Source organism: Pongo pygmaeus, chromosome 11 (genome assembly GCF_028885625.2).
Source record: "Pongo pygmaeus isolate AG05252 chromosome 11, NHGRI_mPonPyg2-v2.0_pri, whole genome shotgun sequence".
In the NCBI taxonomy this organism is placed as follows: Eukaryota; Metazoa; Chordata; class Mammalia; order Primates; family Hominidae; genus Pongo; species Pongo pygmaeus.
Genome location: NC_072384.2, coordinates 104158306 through 104177533, shown reverse-complemented (window position 1 = coordinate 104177533; position 19228 = coordinate 104158306).

The following is a 19228-nucleotide window of genomic DNA, read 5'->3' as shown; positions in this document are numbered from 1 at the left end:
CTAGGCATCATTAATAAAAACTGTATTCTATCTGTGAAGCACCATCCTTCTAATGGTCCCTTGACAGCTTTACAAATAAGTTTATTTTTCCTAACTCCATTTAGCATTTGGTTAAGAGAAAAAAACCAAAATCACAAGAAATAAACTGAAAATAGGCAGAAAAAAAGCTGCCTCTTGTTTTGCAGAAGGAAAGAATTCAGATGTTCTTAAAAGCCTTAACTCAACAGAGACAAAACAGAGTTGAAGAAGGTCCAAAGAAAAGCCAACCCAAATGATTCAAGAGATTAGAGCCTTCCATAAACGGATAGACTTTTTTTTCCTAATACAAATTTTTCAAGCAGAAAATTCAAAAGTGAAGATTAAATATAACCAGAGTCCTTAAATTTGTGACAGCTGTAGACAGGACCAATGATCTAACAAAAAGAATTTGAAACATTGAGGACCTTCCTTAAATCTGGAGAGTTTTCATACATTTTAATAAAGAAAGAAACATTTATGGGGAACCTGTAATATGCCAGGAATTCTGTGCACTTAGGATTGAATGATGACAAAACAAAAACATAGTTGATACCTTAAGGGGCTTCTAGAAGGCTGACGTGCAAACAGACAGTTGCAACAGGGAATATGGCATTTGCCTACTCCAGTCCGTCCATGGTTTCCCATTGTCCACACCTCAGCACAGCAGAGGAGACTCTGCGAATACTCACCAAATGCCTCCCTCTTTGGCCTGTGCCCCAGCATTCCTTCCCATTCCCCCTTCCTGCATTTGTCTTTCCTTCCACGTGCCTCTTTCAGGCCTCATCACCTTTACCCATGCTGTTCCTACTGCCTTTTTTCTCCTATTATCTTATTTTATACTCCTTCTCATCCTCCAGGACTTAGCTCAGCTGTCACCTCCTCCAGGAAGCCTCTTCTTTTTTTTTTTTTTTAATTTTATTATTATTATACTTTAAGTTTTAGGGTACATGTGCACAACGTGCAGATTTGTTACATATGTATACATGTGCCATGTTGGTGTGCTGCACAGACGCCTCTTCTGACCTGCCTGTTTTCTATACGCTGCTACACATCATAGAAACCTTCAAGCCCCAGCTCAAGTGCCGACAAGCAATAGCAACCTAATGGGCACTTCCTAATGCCAGACTGGGCACCAGAGGTTTTTTAAAAAGTGAAAAACAAATGTTCCTGCCCTCAAGAGGAACACACAGCAGTGGCAGGGACAGACAGCTAAACCCATGATCATGATAAAGTGAGATCAATGCTGGAATTGAAGTATTATGTAGAGGAGCAGAAGCCAGTGGTTCAGCCTGTGGAAGTCAGAAAGGGCTTCTCAGAAGAAGAAAAGCCTGAACTTATTATTGAAAACAGGGAAAAGGGTGGATATTCGACAAGAAGAACAACATGGGCTAAGGTTGGAAATGGCATGAAGAGTTCATTATGGTCACAGGACAAAGCTTGTCTGGGGATGAGCAGAAGGTGCAAGCGGATGCTCTTAGCAGCAAGGGCCAATTAAACATAAGGAGCAAATTGGCATGACTGAGTTCACATTTGGGGGAAATTTTAGGGATGGGGAGGATGGGTTCAGGGAGAAATGTAACCAGGAAAACTGGGAAGAAGACTATTGGAATACGCCAGGCACCAGGATTTGGAAAGCTTTCTGAAGGGGGCAAAATAGTAAATATGTTATGATTTGCAAACGGTGTAGTCTCTGTTGCCACTACTCAACTCTGTCATTTTAGAATGAAAGAAGCCATATATTATATGTAAACAAATGGGTGTGTGTGCATTCCAATAAAACTTTATTTACGAAAATAGGTGAAGTCTGGATTTGGCCTGTGGGCCATGGTTTGCCAACCCCTGGTCTAAACTAAGGTAATGACAGCTGTGAAGACGAGGTCCCTATAGGACTAGTCCACAATCAGTGAGTGGAGGGAGAAGTTTAGAATGAATGACACCAGAATTATGGTTTGAGAAGTACTGTGGTGCTGCAGAAATTATTCAAATGTCAAGTTTTCTTTCTTTTCTTTTTTATTTTTTTGAGACAGAGTTTCACTCTTGTTGCCCAGGTTGGAGTGCAGTGGTGCGTTCTCGGCTCACTGCAACCTCTGCCTCCCGGGTTCAAGCAATTCTCCCACCTCAGCCTCCCAAGTAGCTGGGATTGCAGGCACCCACCACCACGCCCAGCTAATTTTTTGTATTATTTTAGTAGAAGTGGGGTTTCGCCATGCTGACCAGGCTAGTCTCAAATTCCTGACCTCAGGTGATCTACCCACCATGGCCTCCCAAAACACTGGGATTACAGGCATGAGCTACCGTGCCCAGCAAGTTTTGTTTCTTTCAAGTCTCATAACAACCCTACAAGACAAGAGTTCTCATTTTTCCCATTTTATAAAGAAGGAAACCAAGGCATTGAAAGTTAAGGTGACTTATCCAATCACCCGTAGGAAGTGGCAGAGCCAGGATTTGAAGCCAGTGATACTCTTTATCACCACACTAAAGCAAAGATTTTGAAGCCCAAGATAACTGGATTTGTATCCTAGCATGAGGACTTGCTTACTGTTGACCTGGGGCTCAAAGCCCAATGTCCTCCAGATAATGGCATTTACTTCTCAAGATTATTGAAAGGATTAAATGAGATAATGGACGTAACATGTATAAAAGGCCTATTGTAACAGATAGCCACTCAATAAACAGTCCTTTCTTATTATAGGGTCACTGAGAAGACAGAGGTGCAATTTACTGGAATAAATAACAGGAAGAGCAGGTGAGAAAGTGAAATGACAGCTTTCGTTTGGGTATGTTGAGTTTATGGCATCCATGGAAAACAGTTGCCAATAGGATTCTGGAGCACAGGAGGAGACATTAGTTTAGGCAACTATGAAGCCACTGATGAAAATGTCATAGGCCAACCCACAAAACGAGCATTCTTTAAACATTTGTTAAATGAGTAGGTAAATAAATGAAGACAGTTTAACATAAGAAGAGATGAGGGTTGTAATTAGAACTTTCAAAGACGTCTTACCGGATTCTTTAATTATGCTCTTATGAAACTAATTCTGTCATAGCAAGAAAATTCAAATGGTTGTAAAAAAAAATGCTGGGTAAAAGAATCTTGGTGAGAAAAGATATATTCACATATACCACCCCACAGATTACTTGATAATTATAATAGGGAAAAGATAATTGATAAATCTAGCAGATACTGCTTTAACCAAGTGATCCCAACTGAATATTACTGTGATGGAGTGTTCTGACATAGGGTACCTCCAGATACAATACACTGAGAAGGACACAACAACTTTGTGTAGTTATTGCCAAAATTGTTTTAACTGAATCTACGCATGAAGAAATAATCAGACAAATCCATATTCTGCAAAATAACTGGCCTAGATTCTTTAAAAATGTTAATATCACAAAAGATTAAAAAGGGAAAAGCCAGGAAAACCATTCTAGATTAAAGGAGAAAATAGAGACATGATGACAGAATTTAATGTGTTATTCTTGATTGAAAAAAATAATACAAAGCAGATTACTGAGAAACTGGGGGAAATTTGAGTACAGCCTGTATTTCATAATAGCATTGCCCTAATGTTAAATTTCCTGAATGTGATCATTGTACTGGGGTTATGTAGAGAACCACCCTTGTTTATAGATAATACTTAGGTATTCGAGGTTTAAGTGTCAGAATGTCAGCAAGTACTCTCAGATGGTTCAGCAAAAATACGTGTCTGTGTTAGCAGAGAAAGATAAAAAGAATTAAACAACAGTGATGGAATGTTAACAATTGGTGAATCTAGGTGAAGAATATGTGTGTATTCATGGTACTATTCTTACAAATTCTTTGTAAATTTGAGGTTTTTCAAAAAAATTCGAAGTAAAAATTATAAGGCCAACTATTTATATTATTGATAATATGGTAGGCAATAAACGAGAGATGAGCAAACTGAAATTTAGAGAGGAAAAGTGACTTGCTGAAGGTGATTCTCCATCCCCTTTCCTCAGATCCAAGCTCCACCTGGGACAGACCCCTGTAGAAAATGTCTCATTACTTCCCTGTCAGGGTGGCTTCTGAGGGCTTAGCATTGGAAGCTCCCAGCACATGAGAAAGCACAAGGTGGAAGTCCAGGTCTTTCTTCCCTGCCCTCTCCCAGATTCAGGGCCATATGTCTGGTAGTAACAGTACCTCTCCACAAGTACAGCTCTTGTTTGGTGGCCCCTGTTCTATGATGCCCGTTCTTACTCTTACCTCCCCTGGTCCTTTCCACCCTAGGGGTGCTATCAGCTTCCACTGTTGCTAGTGTCTGGGTGCGTTACCAACCTCCACCCCTAACCCTTCTTAATATTTCTCAAAGTAGTTCTTTCATTGAATCTTTTATTTGAACCCCCTGTTTCCTGTTGAGACCCTCATTGATCTAGTGCTACATTTGGTATGTGGCAAAAACTGGATTGAGATCTTCGTCTTCTCATTCTCATTCAGTACTTATTTTTCCCCAGTTATCTTATGTACAGTAATAACATGTATCATATAGGTTTGTACTTATTATAGTCAATCATGTGTAATTCTGTCTGTCTTCCTCCAAACTCTATTTCCACAGCACTTACATCCTCAACACACACAAAGCACCTAGTCAAGGCCTCTTTTGTACCTACTAGATAATAATTTCTGCATTTCAGTTTAGATCTCAAGCGTTTTTATTTCTCTCGCATCTCATTTCCAGCTCTGGGGAAAGTGCTAATCACTAAGGACACAATCATAGGCCTGATAGGTACTAATGAGCCCAGCAGAGTGATTAAAAGCATGGCTGGAGTCAGACAGACATGAGTTCAAGTCCTGGCTGTCTGGATATGTGATCTTGGATGACATTTTTTAACTTCTCTGATCCTCAGCTTCCTCATCTGTAAAATATGGGTAATTTACAGGAATTATCTTATATCATTATTGTGATGATTCAATGAGTCTATACCAATAAGTTATTGAACACTGTGCCTATCATATACTATGTTCTCAGGAGACATTAGTTTACATATTAAACACAGAGAAAGCTACGGATTTTAAATTTCAGCTGTTATATAAACCCTCTTTCATTATCATTTCTACTGAATAGATGATATTTTAGATTAAAATCAGATACTAATTATTCTAATACTCACATATTGAATTTCTGCCCTGTCAGTATTTCCATGAGTGTCTGGAACCAAACAGCTTATTATTTTTTACCTGATTGAGTCTAAAAACTTACAACTCTACACATAATCTAAGAATTATGTATTATAAGCTCTCAATTATTCAGTGGCCAAATATTCAAATGTCTAAGGGTACCACATCCTTGGATATTTTCATTTCAGGTTAGGAAGGGGAAAGTCAATTTGCTAATTATTTTTACCACTCCAATTATAAAAGAAAAAAAGGTGGGGGGTTGGTGGTAAAGGAAATGAAAATAATCGGCTAAAATTAGGACTTGGGGATTCACAGATAGTGATTTCATTTATACTCACTATCTTCTTATATCCTAATAGCTTGAGTAAACCCCAGACTGGTTTTGTAGTACTCTTAGTGGTTACTGGGTTTAAAAGATCTCTCAAGATTTGCATAATTCACAGTGGTGCCTATGGTGAAGTATCTTCAGAATTCCAAAAGAGGTAGAGTTTGAAGAGTAACTGGGTTGTTTACTTAATTGTAAAATTCCTCAGCTTGCATAGCTCATTCTGAACTTAACTCAACTTTTCAGATTTTTGAACCTTTTTTCCCTAAACCTCCTCCAATTATCCTTTACCCAACTAGTACAACAACAACAACAACAAAAAAAAAAATCAACCTTTTATTGAAAGATTTGCACCTGGCATTGACTGTGCAAAACATCCTTTACTTGATGGTTTCCGATGTAATGGGAAGAATGAAAAGTCTAATATTTGCATAGTGTGCAGTTTCAGGACATCCCATTACGTTGAGCCTATAATCATGCCTAATTAAGGTTATATACTCTGTGTGTTTGTGCTAATTAGCTCATCACACAGAGCTCCTCTCAAAATCTACTTCAAAGGAAAAAGAAAATCATCTACCAAAGTAAGTGACTGCTGAAGAAGAATCTATCAATCATCTCACTTCGAAAGAGAATTAAAGAGAAAGGAAATGATATGCAAAGTGACTGGAAAGAAATTTTAGCTTCATTACCATTAAAGGGTGAAAATATGGGCTGGGCAAGAACCCAGTTAATTAAATGTGGTAGATTAATTTTCAGTCCCTAGGAAACTATAATCCATTTCATAAAATCAGGTAAAAAATGGATGCTTCTGAGCTGTGGACTTTGTCAGTCCTTTAGTGGGGAAACAGAGTAGGTTCCTCCTGGCTTTTCAGTTTACATTGTGAACAGGGTTGTCAGGGAAGCAAAGTTGTATTTGCTGATTTGGATGATAATGAAATGCAGAGCCTGCTTCCGTTGAAGGGTAATCTTTGCCTGTCACAGATTTAATTATATAGAGATGAAAACAAATATTTTTGAATGAATAAATAATAAGTCAGCCGGGCATGGTGGTTCATGCCTGTAATCTCAGCACTTTGGGAGGCTGAGGCGGGCGGATCACTTGAGGTCCGGAGTTCGAGACCAGCCTGGCCAACATGGTGAAACCTCATCACTACTAAAAATACAAAAATTAGCTGGGCATGGTGGTGCGTGCCTGTAGTCCTAGCTACTCGGGAGGCTGAGGCATGAGAATCGCTTGAACCTGGGAGGCAGAGGTTGCAGTGAGCTGAGATCACACCACTGCACTCCAGCCTGGGCAACAGAGTGAGACTGTCTCAAAATAATAATAATAATAATAATAAGTTAACTGTGGTCACAAAGCAATTTGTACAGGGAATCTGTGTTCTAATTGCCTAAGCTCTTTATATGATTACATCTTTTGAATATCTTATCTCCACTTATGGATAATGTTCTGTTATTATATTTTGAATTTTAGACATTATCATCTCTGATTGTCTGTCAATGTCCTTAGCTTCTCACTCCTAAAAGTAAAATTAAAGTTGGATTTTGTCTGTTTTCTTAATCCCTCAGCCCTGTTGTAACACAGCCAGCCACAAATAAATTTAAGTAAGTGGTTTTATCAAAAGCCAAAAATAGGTGCTTTCAAAATAGGTAAGCTTCTTATTTTACAGATCAGGAAACTGATATTGAGAAGGTAATTGACTTGCCCAGGGTCACATATTCATATCTTATTCTTTCATTGTCAAGGAGAAATAAACAGAAAGGGAAGGGTAAATAGTCCCATATTTGACCCGACACCCTCCCCGCAACGTACCCCACCTGAATGGTACATTCAGGAGTGTACCTGATTTCTATTAAGAACAAGCTGAGATTACCCAGTACCATTTCCATTTTACAAAAGAAGAAACTTCACAAATCACTTAATATGTTCTTGTCTTAGTGCAAGGAGAAGGAAATCTTGGACATGGACTACAAATCATATTTAATGCTGAATGAACCACCCACCTACACCCCAAAACTTGCTAGCTATCTATAAAGAGTAACCTTGGAAGTGCCAAACATTTGATGGAACCCATTTCTTGCATGATATTTGTGGCTGATATAATCTCAGCCTCGAGCATTTATTTCAGTTTCTTGGTTACAGAGACATTGCTTTCATATTTTGAGCTGTGTTATTTTGGGCCCTGCTGCGACTGCCACGTTTCAATGATGCCAGGCCCTGATCCTCTTCATACTTCCAGTTCAGAGGAAATGGTTAAGCCCAAACCTTGAGCACAGAAAATATAGAAAAAGAGTACCTTTACTGTTTACAGTGTGAGTGATAGCAGCTGTGATGGTGGAAAAGGGTGTGTTAGGTGACAAGAAATACAGGGTGTTTGCACAGCCTGTGGCAGGCACTGACTCCTAGAGCTAGAAGAAATGTTAGTGAATTCTACTGTCTCATTTTAAAGAGAGAATATGAAGGCCCAGGAAGGTGAAATGATTTACCCAAATCACCCACACAGCCTGCTGGTGGTGGAACCAAGATGAGAGTCCAGGGGCCCTTGACTCTAATGTGACTTTCTTCTCACTGCCTTTATCATCATTCACCATCTTCCCCAGAACCTCTTGAACTGGCATGGCTTCTGGCTGTAGTTTTCTGCCCAGTTTGCAACTTCAAACCCAGCCCCACCAAACTTCCTGCTAGGTCTTGGGTACCCACAAACACAAATCAGCCAATCATTTAAGTAAAAAAACATATACATATGGTCTCATAGCAGCATTAATCACAACAGCCAAAGTGGAAACATCCCAGGTGTCCATCAACTGATGAATGGATAAACAAAATGTACTCTATCTACACCATGGAATATTATTCAGCCATAAAAAGGAATGAAGGTGCATGCTACAACATGGGTAAACTTTGAAAACATTATGCTGAGTGAAATAAGCCAGACACAAAAGGACATGTATTGTACGATTCCACTTATATGAAATATCTAGAATAAGCAAGTCTGTAGAGCCAGAAAGCAGATTATTGATTGCCAGGGAATGTGAGAGGGGAGAATGGGGAATGACTGCTTGGCGGTATGAGATTTCCTTTTCGGGTAATGAAAACGCTCTGGAGCAGCATAGTGGTAACTGTCACATGATGTTGTGAATATACTAAATGCCACTGAATTGTACACTTTGAAACGGTTAAAATAGTAGATTTTATGTTATGTGCACTTTACAACACACACACAAAAATACGGTCATATTGACAGATTCTATAGGCATTCACCATCTCAGAAAGCACACCACTGGTCTTACAGTGTTATTGGCCATGTTTTATTCTCCTCTGAATGTAATCTGGCCAAATCTGAATCCACGTTCCACTTCTTTCCAAGTGTCAAAAGAATGAACTGGTGGACACATCCTTCATGGGCTGAGGCAAGGAAAAAAGATTCTGGTTATTTCTCATTATCTGCAATTCTGATCCCACATCACACTGAACCATCACCAGCCAGAATCTGAGATATCGATCACTGGCTCTGCCCTCTCCTAGGCACAATTTTCTAACAGATTACTCAGCTGTGGACTAACTGAGATGGAGGGAAGCCATGTTAGAAAACTTTGGCCCAATGAACTGTATTATTCCGGTGTGCTTTAGGAGAATATGATTTAGAAGGAGCTGGTTACATTAAGTAGCTTTCCTTAGTAGACCCATTTCACAGATTATGTTCTAAGAGGAAAACCTCTAGCCCAACACTTCAGCCCTGAGGAAGAAACTAAATAATTGTATTTACATGGTCACGTCAGAACCTGTTGAGGGTAATAAGAGTAATGCACTGTAATTAAAACCGAAGCTCTTTGGTTTTTGTCTGGCACACGCATAGAGCTCAGTTTCTGTATGCACCTAATAGGACCATGTCATGGCAATGACATTGTCTGCTTAGAAATCCATTGCTTATATTTTTGTTATTTCTCAACATTATTTAGATTCAGTCTGATCACATAAAGTTCTTGCCACATGCAAAGTTTGAACTTTGTAGTTTTGGACATTTCTGTTCCATTGGTTAAGAAATGCTGACAAGTAGAAAACACCAGAAACATGTGTTTCCTGTGCTCTTAAAATATAAGCAGGTCAAGAAGCTTCCATCAAATGCATCTCCTGCATTTCATGCTTTGGATAAGATAGACAATTGTGAGCATGAGAACAAGTAAGTTTATTTGGAATTTTAAGCTCACAAAAAAAGAGCTAAAGGAAGTTATGATGTTTAAAAATTAAATGTTTGCCACTGGAATTTATTATCCTGATTTATAGGATAAATTCAGTAAGCAAGTTTATGATCATGTTGCCAAATAAATGCAATTCTTTTTCTCATCATTTGTAATCACTATTTCCATTTGAGAAAATAAATCACTTCCAAATTATCTGAATCTCCCTCCAAATAACCAGGCTTTTTTTTTTTTAGTTTAACATCATAAAATGTCTATGTAAGTGAATGCCATTTGTATAACCTGATTTTACTCACTGATTTCACTATCTCCTGCAGCAAAGAAAAACTGAAAAAAGTAAGTGAAATCCTTAAGATTTTTATTTTAAGAGAATGAGAATAAAGAAGAAAATGAGAAGAATAAGAGAAATGACAAACAAATGAAACAAAGGAAGAAAGACAAAACAGAAACTTTAAATGAAGGATAATTTGCATGTATTCAAAGAAGCATCCATTCTGACCCACCTGACAGAATTAATCAGCAATAAGAGAACATTGGTTTTTATTGTGGGTGGAACTTTCCTAAAATTCCCAAAACCTCTTGATATCACAAAACCCCAAAAAAGTGCTCTGCTAGATGTTTTTATACAAAGAATGTACAGATAATGTCACTCTAGTACTAAATTTAGCAAATAAAATTGATTGATTGATAAGATTCATTGAATCTTTTTTAGAGCCTTTAACTCAAATTTCTTCAGCATAAATGGTTCTTTGAAGTCACAAACCTAAAAGGAAATTCTTACTTAGATTTAATCATGTTTCTGTTGATACTGAGTTAGATAACAACTTTTTAGAAATTTATAGCAGTTTGAGATGTTACCGAGATTCAATGCCTCAAATCCTGTTGTTCCTGCAGAGAGACCTCAATTTGAAGCTTTAAAGTTTGAAAACCCAACACAAAATGTACAAATTATTTCTATAAAATATTTTCAATAAATTCTGTGTTAATCGATCCTACCCACTGTTTTCCAGCAAACATTTAGCCAAGCTAAAGGACATAAGAGGAAGATAAGAATTTCTCATGTTTTCTAATCCCAATTAATCACACTGGATTTAGTCATAGCATATGAAAAGTAAGAAAGGACACCTGTAAAATGCATAAAGTAGTTACCCAAGATTTAAGAGGTTTTAGTTATAGGCCTGGCTCTGATGCTCTCTAAATGTGAATTATTTTAGTTATATAATTGCATCGGAGTTTTTTTCACCTGAGAGATGAGGAGGCACCATTAGGAAGGATCTCTTACTTTCAACTCTCAACAATTTTAAATTAAAAGTGTATTTTCCCTTCATGGTATATAAATTTTAAAATCAGATTAGAAAATCACATTTAGAGTATGATCTGCTTTGTAAAATTAAAGCAAAAATATATGCAGAATTATATATAGTAACATCTTAGTGATGCTTACATAATTTTTACATAAAATTTTTATTTTCTTATTTTACCTATCTGTATTTTCCATTTTTATGAATGTATATGTGTTATTTTGTGGTTAGAAAAAAAGATATTACAAACAACAAAAATTAAGTCCTTTTAATGTTTACATAACACTAAGTATATGTCAGGTCATCAGAACTTTGGCATTCTGGTTTTTGGAGAAGTTGAAGGGAGATAAGATATGGATTTAGCTTCTTCTCTTTCATGCAGAGATTTGAAATCCAAGATTAGTCTATATGAGAACTCTAGTTTCTAGAATATACACCAAAGAAGCAATTTCTCTAGCACAATGTATTATACTATCGGCTTCTCCACTTTTTTTACTCCATCATCATCACAATAACCGTAAAGCACTTCTTGTGTTAACTTTCCTGAAATGCTATAAAAGATACTGTACACATTAAGAAACACATTCTTTTCCCCAAAGATAAATTACATTATTGGATATGGTCCATCAGACATGCAAATAAGTGGATTATGTGACCTATACAAGAGTGAGACTTTAGTGGAACAAAATTTTTTTAAGCTTTTGAAACCACAACCAAGGTATTAAAGACATCCATAATAGTGCGGTAAATTATAGAAGGAGGTAAATTTGTTTAATATAGTCTGAGCTATCTGGGCCCAAACTCATTGAGACCTTGAATATGGGAATCAGAACTTTAAGGTTCATCTCTTACTGATTGTGACCCTCAAAGGCAGAGAGCTAAGCCTGGCTCCACATCAACTGCTGACTTTGCATTTTCTGAGTTCATGTCCTCAGTTTCTAACTTTACAGAAATCATACAAGATACACCAAGCAGGTCAGGCAGATTACCTTCAGTTTAAGGTGGACTTCAGATGTCAAGGGTTAAAACTGTCAGAATCAGGTATCAGATAATTCCCAGAAATTCCACATTCAGTATAATAAATTAGACATGACCTTGAGCATACCATGGACAGAAAATTAAGGGACCAATCTTATGCAATTTTAGAATAATTCTCTGGCTGGTTCCTCTCTGTCAGAATAATACTTCTACTTAAAGATACTTTTCTGTCTGAGCTATAGGAGTATAGTCCAAGGCTCCCAACCATGCCAGCCTCTTCTCTGGCAGAAGGAGACAAAAGAAGGAAAAGAGGCTCATCTTTCTTTAGCACGTGGAGCCCTTTTATTTACCTAAGTTTAATACAATAGTATAATATTTAAGGAGACATCTCCACCAGTAACAAGGAGAATCTCAGGGAAATGTAAGCATGGCTGGCTCCCCACAGCTCATCATAGCTTCAAGAAACTCTCAGTAATGAAAGGTCAATTGTTTCATCTTTACAGGAAGGTGAATATAAAACTGCAAGTCCAAGTGACTGTAACCCTTCAAATATGTCAGTTTAGAAGGCTATAATTTTCCAGCGATGCTGTCCTTGTTCAAAACATCTCTGGGATACCTCTTGGAATTATTCTCACTTTTATAGGGGAGAAAAAATGCAGTGTGTTATTGCTTTGTGATCGTGTCTTCATTTTGCTACAAAGTGGAAAACACCTGGTTTGGTCACCAACTGTCCTTAGTTAATGAGAAAATTGTTGGGGGAAAAATCAAATTCACATTCAAACAATAAATGAGCGCTGCCTTTCAAGATATTGCAAAGATTGTGCTACAGGTCTTTGAATACCAGAAACATTTTCAGTTATGGCAGTGTACCACTAGAAAAAGAAACGAGCTATTACATTTTGAGAATTGAGGAGAAGGCATGTTCCTGCCTTACAACCGTACAAGGCAAGTAGAGATGGAGAGGAAGGAGATTTCCTCCTTACCTACCACTTGTGCAGGACTGTAGCCGAGTATCAGGCCCCTCTGGGGGATCAGAGCAGGTGTGATGACAAACTTTCACCAGGCGTAATTCTAATAACCGCACTAGAACCTAAAGAAAAGATAACGCATACAGGCAGGTATACAGAGCACAAGGAGGAAACCAGGCAGGCAGCCAGATATGTCTTCATTGGGAAGGTGGGCCCACAGATGCGTGAGCCCTAGCTGCCAGGATAGAAAGATAGAGTTCGGGTCAGGGCTTCTGGCCTCACGGAAAAGAACTGGTCAGAGCAAGGCAGCCAAGAGAGCCAAAGCAGAAACTCAGTCCTCTCAGATCCAAGCAAAATGGACCGCGGAAAAGCTGGGCCTTACCTGACTATGGAGGCAGTCCAGTGGCCATTTCCAAGACCAGGAGCCATGTGAGAGCTCAGCGATGTGAAATTCACTGAATCCAAGTCTTAGATAATGAGTAGGGCTAAGGCTCTTTCAATGAAGTACTGAGACGTAAAACCTTTATAACTTCAATTAGGACTGAGGTGAAACAGAGCCCAGAGTGAGGTGAGACGGATGGGGGAGCTGAGATATTAGGAACACAGATGAAAGAAATTGATCAAGATAGAGATAAAAGACATAAATAAAGTCTGCTTAGATGCCCAAGCATCTAAGGAGCATCAGATTTGTCTCTCCGAAGAGACAAAAACTAATTTAAATTCTGATACGATTATTTTACTCTATTGGCAAACCTCACATGAAAAATTCCATGTTTCCTTTCCCTTCTGAGTTTATTGTCCTTCAAAAGATGCTATTGTATTCCATGGATTGCTGGGATTTGCCAGTTACTTTTTTTCTTTTTTTAATTCAACTATCCAAGGTTAGTAGGGTTGAAACTAGACCGTGGTTTTCAAACAGCAGACGAATTGAGACCAGACTACATTCTAAACTCCCCCACCTTCTGGTTTCATTACGCTCTTGAAACCCAAGTCAATTCTATAAAAAGAGTTGATAAAACTGGTCTTAATTCTTAGCAAACCTGACCCAGTTAGAACTTGAAGCTGGAGTGAATTCAGTTTTAATTTGGGGTGCAGTGCTGACAGTAGAAGTGAAACTAAATTTGTGCAAATGTGTAAGAACTGAAGAGGAGGAAAAAATTATTATTAAATGATAAATATATTAACCCAGATCTCTGAGCAATGAGTGGACAACTGGTAAAAAAATATATATATATATATATATTTCCAAATCTAAAAACCCAGAAATTATTCTAAGGTCATAATTCTAAAATAATGTTTCTGATTAAGTTCAAACTTTCCAAGAACATTCACCCTTGATCTGAAACTGAATCTTGAGAAATTTCAAACTAAAAGTCATCATAAACTCCTGGCATGAGAATTATGTTCTCATGATGGAACTATAGCGTAATCATTGTCAGTTACTAATTACAATCTTGAGACAGAGTCAATGGGGCCAAAAAAGAAAGAAAGAGGAGAGAGAGAGAGAGAAAGGGGGAAAGAGAGAGAAAGGGGGAGAAAGAGAGAGAGGAGGAAGAGGGAGGAAGGGAGGGGGGAGGAAGCAAGGAAGGAAGGAGGGAAGGAAAAGAAGGAAAGAAGGAAAGGCGAGGATTAAGTTCATGTATTCTCAGAGCAAGTTACTTTGACCCTTGGAAATAAGACACTATTAGTCTTATTCTGAATGCTTCTCAGAAACATCATTTTTCTTGGTGTGACATCTGACATTTGGATCAATCCCAGAGAGCTCTGTCACAAAATAATCGGATCAATATTGATATCCAATGTCCACTGTCATCATTTCTCTAAGCCAAGATTTCCTAACCTCAGAACTGTTGACATTTTGGACCAAAATTGGATTAAACAAGCACGAATTTTGTTAGAGGAATGTCTCTGAAAAAATATGGGGAGGGAGATGAGAAAATCTGGAAGAATCATCAGATTATGATGAAAATTTGACCCCTAAGTGAAGGATAGAAGGAAGAGAAGTTGGGTGGAAGGAGTCTAGAACCTAGTGAAATCTAAAAGGTTCCTGACAAGACTGTCAGGGCATCTTGATCTGAGGTGAGCACCTGGAACAGGCTTGCTTTAGCATTCCCGCCCTGCTCAGTCACTGGCTGGAAGCAGCTCATAGGAAGCAAGAGCTCAGCATAAACAGAGCACCACAGACTGAATGTTTCTGTCCCACCAAATTTCAGACTTTAAACCCTAATCAATTGGATAGTATTTGGAGTTGGGGTCTTTGGGTGGTGACTAGATCATGAGAGCAAAACTCTCACGAATGGAATTAGTGCCTTTATAACAGAGACCCCAGAGAGTTCCCTCTCTTTCTCCCACCATGTGAACACAAAGAGAGAAGATAGCTGTTATGAACCAGGAAGTTATCTTCTCTCACCAGACACCAAAATGACCATTGCCTTGCTCTTGAACTTCCCAGGCTCTAGAAATACAAGAAACGAATTGTAGTTTATAAACCACTCCATTTATGGTATTGTTATAGCAGCCTGAATGGACTAAGACACAGGGCAATGGATGCCAGAGTACAGCGGCTTGGGCCTTTGGTCCATTACACTACTTACTGGAGAGGGTCTGTAAGGCTTATTCTCATGGATGCCATAGTTCATCCCTTACGCCATGTTGATCCGCTTGTCCACAAAGGTTCAGGCAGCTCTTCTTTAGTGATTCCTATGAGTCTTTCTTCTTCAGAAAAAAACTCAGAAGAGGGAGATTAATGGGATGGACAACTCCCATCACTGCGACTGATCAAAGGCACAACTGGTCCTCCTCTCTCCCTCCTCCCCAAACCATTCTAAATGCCTTTCCCTCATTCTCAGCTATCATCTCAGCAGGTCTTGGTGGTTTACCTGGCATGTGATCCAAGCCTTAATACCTGAGGAGTGTGAGCCCTTAAGAATCATACCCTTCACGTTTTGAGTTGTTACACGTTTGTTCACAGTTATAATGGGACAAGAATACCAGGAAACACCTAAGTGGATCACCTGTGTTCCACCTGTATTCCTCCCTGTCACCATTGTATAGAACCAGCCTTGGTCTCCTTGATCGGGACCAATTATCTCTGCCTATATTTTGACTCTGATTCCTGCCTGTTGGTCCTTGGAAACAGGACTCCAAAGTGTCCTAGTGGCCTCTGTAATGTGTAGTTCAGTGGGACACTTGTGTCTTCTAGCAAGAATGTGCACCCTTGGGGGACCAAAGTAGCAAAGGCAGGAAGCACAAAATCCCCAAATGGGTTATTGGAAGCTATGGTAGATGGACCCACTCTGCTTCCACCTCTTCACTTCTGAACTCAAGTTCTCCTCTTACTGAGGATATGGTATTATATAGGAGTCTCTGATTTAATAAATGCATTGCATCCTTAAGGATAATAGCCCATTCTTTCTAAATGTTTCCTCCATACTAACATTTTAGCTGCAACTTTTGATGGCCAGTGCAGAATCCTATGACGCCAGCTGCCTACTGGGTACACAGTGTGATATGACCAGTGGATCCCATGAACATGAGTCCATTTCAAACCTCCTTTGATGTAAAGTGGGTCCATTGGTCAGGTGCTATTGAGAGTGGAGGTCTATGTACACGGACCAGGCATTCAATAAGTCTCAGAATAATAGTGTTGATATGATGCCCTGAAGGCAGAAAAAGCAAATCCACCCTCAAAATAGTTATCATTCCCTGTGAAGATGAACCACTGGCCCTTTCAAAATTGAAAGGTCTCAATGTAATCAACCTGTCACCCAATTGTGCCATATGAGAAGCTTGGTGTTGCTAACAATTTGTACACTCATTAAAAGAAGTCACTAAATCTACTTTGGTAAGTGAAAATTCTACTACTGAGCCAAAATGTCATTTCCATCTCTTCTACTCTATTCATATGTCCAGCATATCAGTTCTGGGGTGACCAGTAATGAAGGCTGGCTAATGTCAAATGACCAAATCACTTTGTTCATTTGGTTGTTCAGTGCCTTTTCCATAGTGGATGCTTTCTGGTGGGCATTAATGTAAGATACAAAATCTTTGCACTTTGTGCCCACTTCCATATGTCTAGCCGTAAGATTCCAAAGACCTCCTTTTCTCTAACCTTCCTTCCAGGTTCTTGACCAGATGGCCAGGCCATTGGTCACCTTCCAGGATCTATATTCTCATTTTAGGCCACTTCTCCTTCCACACAAATGGATGATCGGGTACATGGCTCATGTCTATGTCCATTGGGAACACTTTTCCACCTGACTGCCTTCAGGGCCACCCCTGAATGAGACTATAATGCAGCTACTGTCAATATTCAGTTTGTACCCAAGTACCAAGCCAAGCCACCTGTAAACAAAACTATGGCTTTTTCCTCCTCTTTCAGTTGGTCAGCTGAAACACCAATTATAATCCCAAATTTGGCCATAGGTGCAAGCTGAGGGAGGGGCCCTGGTGCAATTGTGGTGGGTGATGTGGGAGTCTGGGCCACCTGTTTGTTTAGCTTGCTCATATCCTCTCATTCTTCTTGGATCCATCTCAGATTTAGTATTTCCATCTTATGATGGACTGTTTCTAGGTCCATATGACTTTATGGCTTGGTGAAGCCAATAGAACCCAGTTTATAATGAGAAGTCCCAGACGCACAGTCACTTGGAGTCCTATGGTCAAGGGTTCTACCTCTATCATGGTCCAGTAACAAATCAAGAGCTTTTTCTCCAAGGACATGTTATTCCCTGTTGAAAAGGGCCTGGCTCCAGAATCCCAAAGGTCTGCATTATGATTCTCCTGCTGGAGCTTACCATATACTCCACACTGCATCTTTTCTACCACTGATGCCTTTGACACAATAGGATCTGCCAGATTACGTGACTCAGATAGCACAGGGTGCTGCACCACAGCCTGGACCTGCTGTGGTGCCCTTTCCTGCTCTGAACAGTACTCAAAGCTGGCAGCCTTCTATATCATCTGGAGCATGGGTGGAAGCAATATCCCTAAATGTGGGATGTGTTGCCTCCAGAACTCAAAGAGGCCTACCAGGTGTTGTTTTATTTGTGATAGAGGACATAAGATGCAGCAATTTTTCTTTTCCTTTGGAGGGGATATACCAGCACGCCCATGACTACTGAACCTCTAAAAGTCTTCACTGAAACTTCCCAACCACTAGAGCACATATGTTTTCCCAAGACACCACACACTAGTCACCTCTTGCTCAACTTGTCCAATCATCGTGATGTTGTCAATGTAATAGATCAGAGTGATGTTCTGTGGGGTGTCCAGGCAGTCCAGATCCTTCAGACTACATCATCACAGAGGGTAGCAGAAACATAGACCTGAGACAAAATTGTAAATGAATATTGTTGTCCCTCCCACATGAATGCAAACTGTTTCTGATCGTCTTTTCTAATGGGAATGAAAAAGAACATATTCACCAAATCAGTGTCTGCATACCATGAACCTGAGGCCTTATTAAAATGCTCTAGGAATGATACCACATCTGGGATAGCAACTGCTCTTTGGGCTGATGCTTGATTAAGTCTATGGCAGTCTAGAGGACTGCCAGAATCTGTTCAATTTCTAAGGAACGAGATTGGTGAATTAAATAGAGATAAAGTAGGAACCACCACCCCTGCATTCTTTAGACCTTTAATGATGGCATTCATCTTCACCATCCTCTCACTCCAAAATATATGATATTTTGGATTTATTATCTTGAATGAAGTGAGAAAGATGTTGGACAATTTGAAAAGTTTCAATTTGGCCTACTTTAATAGCTCATATTCTACAGACCAGGAAACCTATGTGGGGGTTACTACAATTTCCAAATACATCAACTCCAATTGTACATTTAGGGACTGGGAAAACAACCACCTCTGGATGGGTTCTTAGGATTCTATCTATTACATGACCCCCACAGGCTGTCATTCTAACAAGGGGTGCCTTGTTGACTTTAGGTCTCCAAGTACTGATGTCAGCTCAGACCCTGTGTCCATTAATCCCAAACATGAGTGGTTGTTCCCCTCTTCCTCATCCATGTAAGCGATCATAAGTCCCTTGGAGAAGGACTGAGGGAATTATCTCAGTATATTCTTGCCATAGTGCTGAAGGGTCTTTCCTCCTAGTACCAGGCCACCTCTTCAGTCAATGGGTTACAAATCTGAAAACTGGCTCAAGTTCAGGAACTGCACAAAGGATTGTGGCTTTTTATTGGAGCAGCTGTTCTCAGTCTCCTGATCCTCTGCTCTTACCTGTATTTTTTTTTTTTCTTTCTACAGTCAGCCTCCTGGCTTCCCAGAGCTCCATC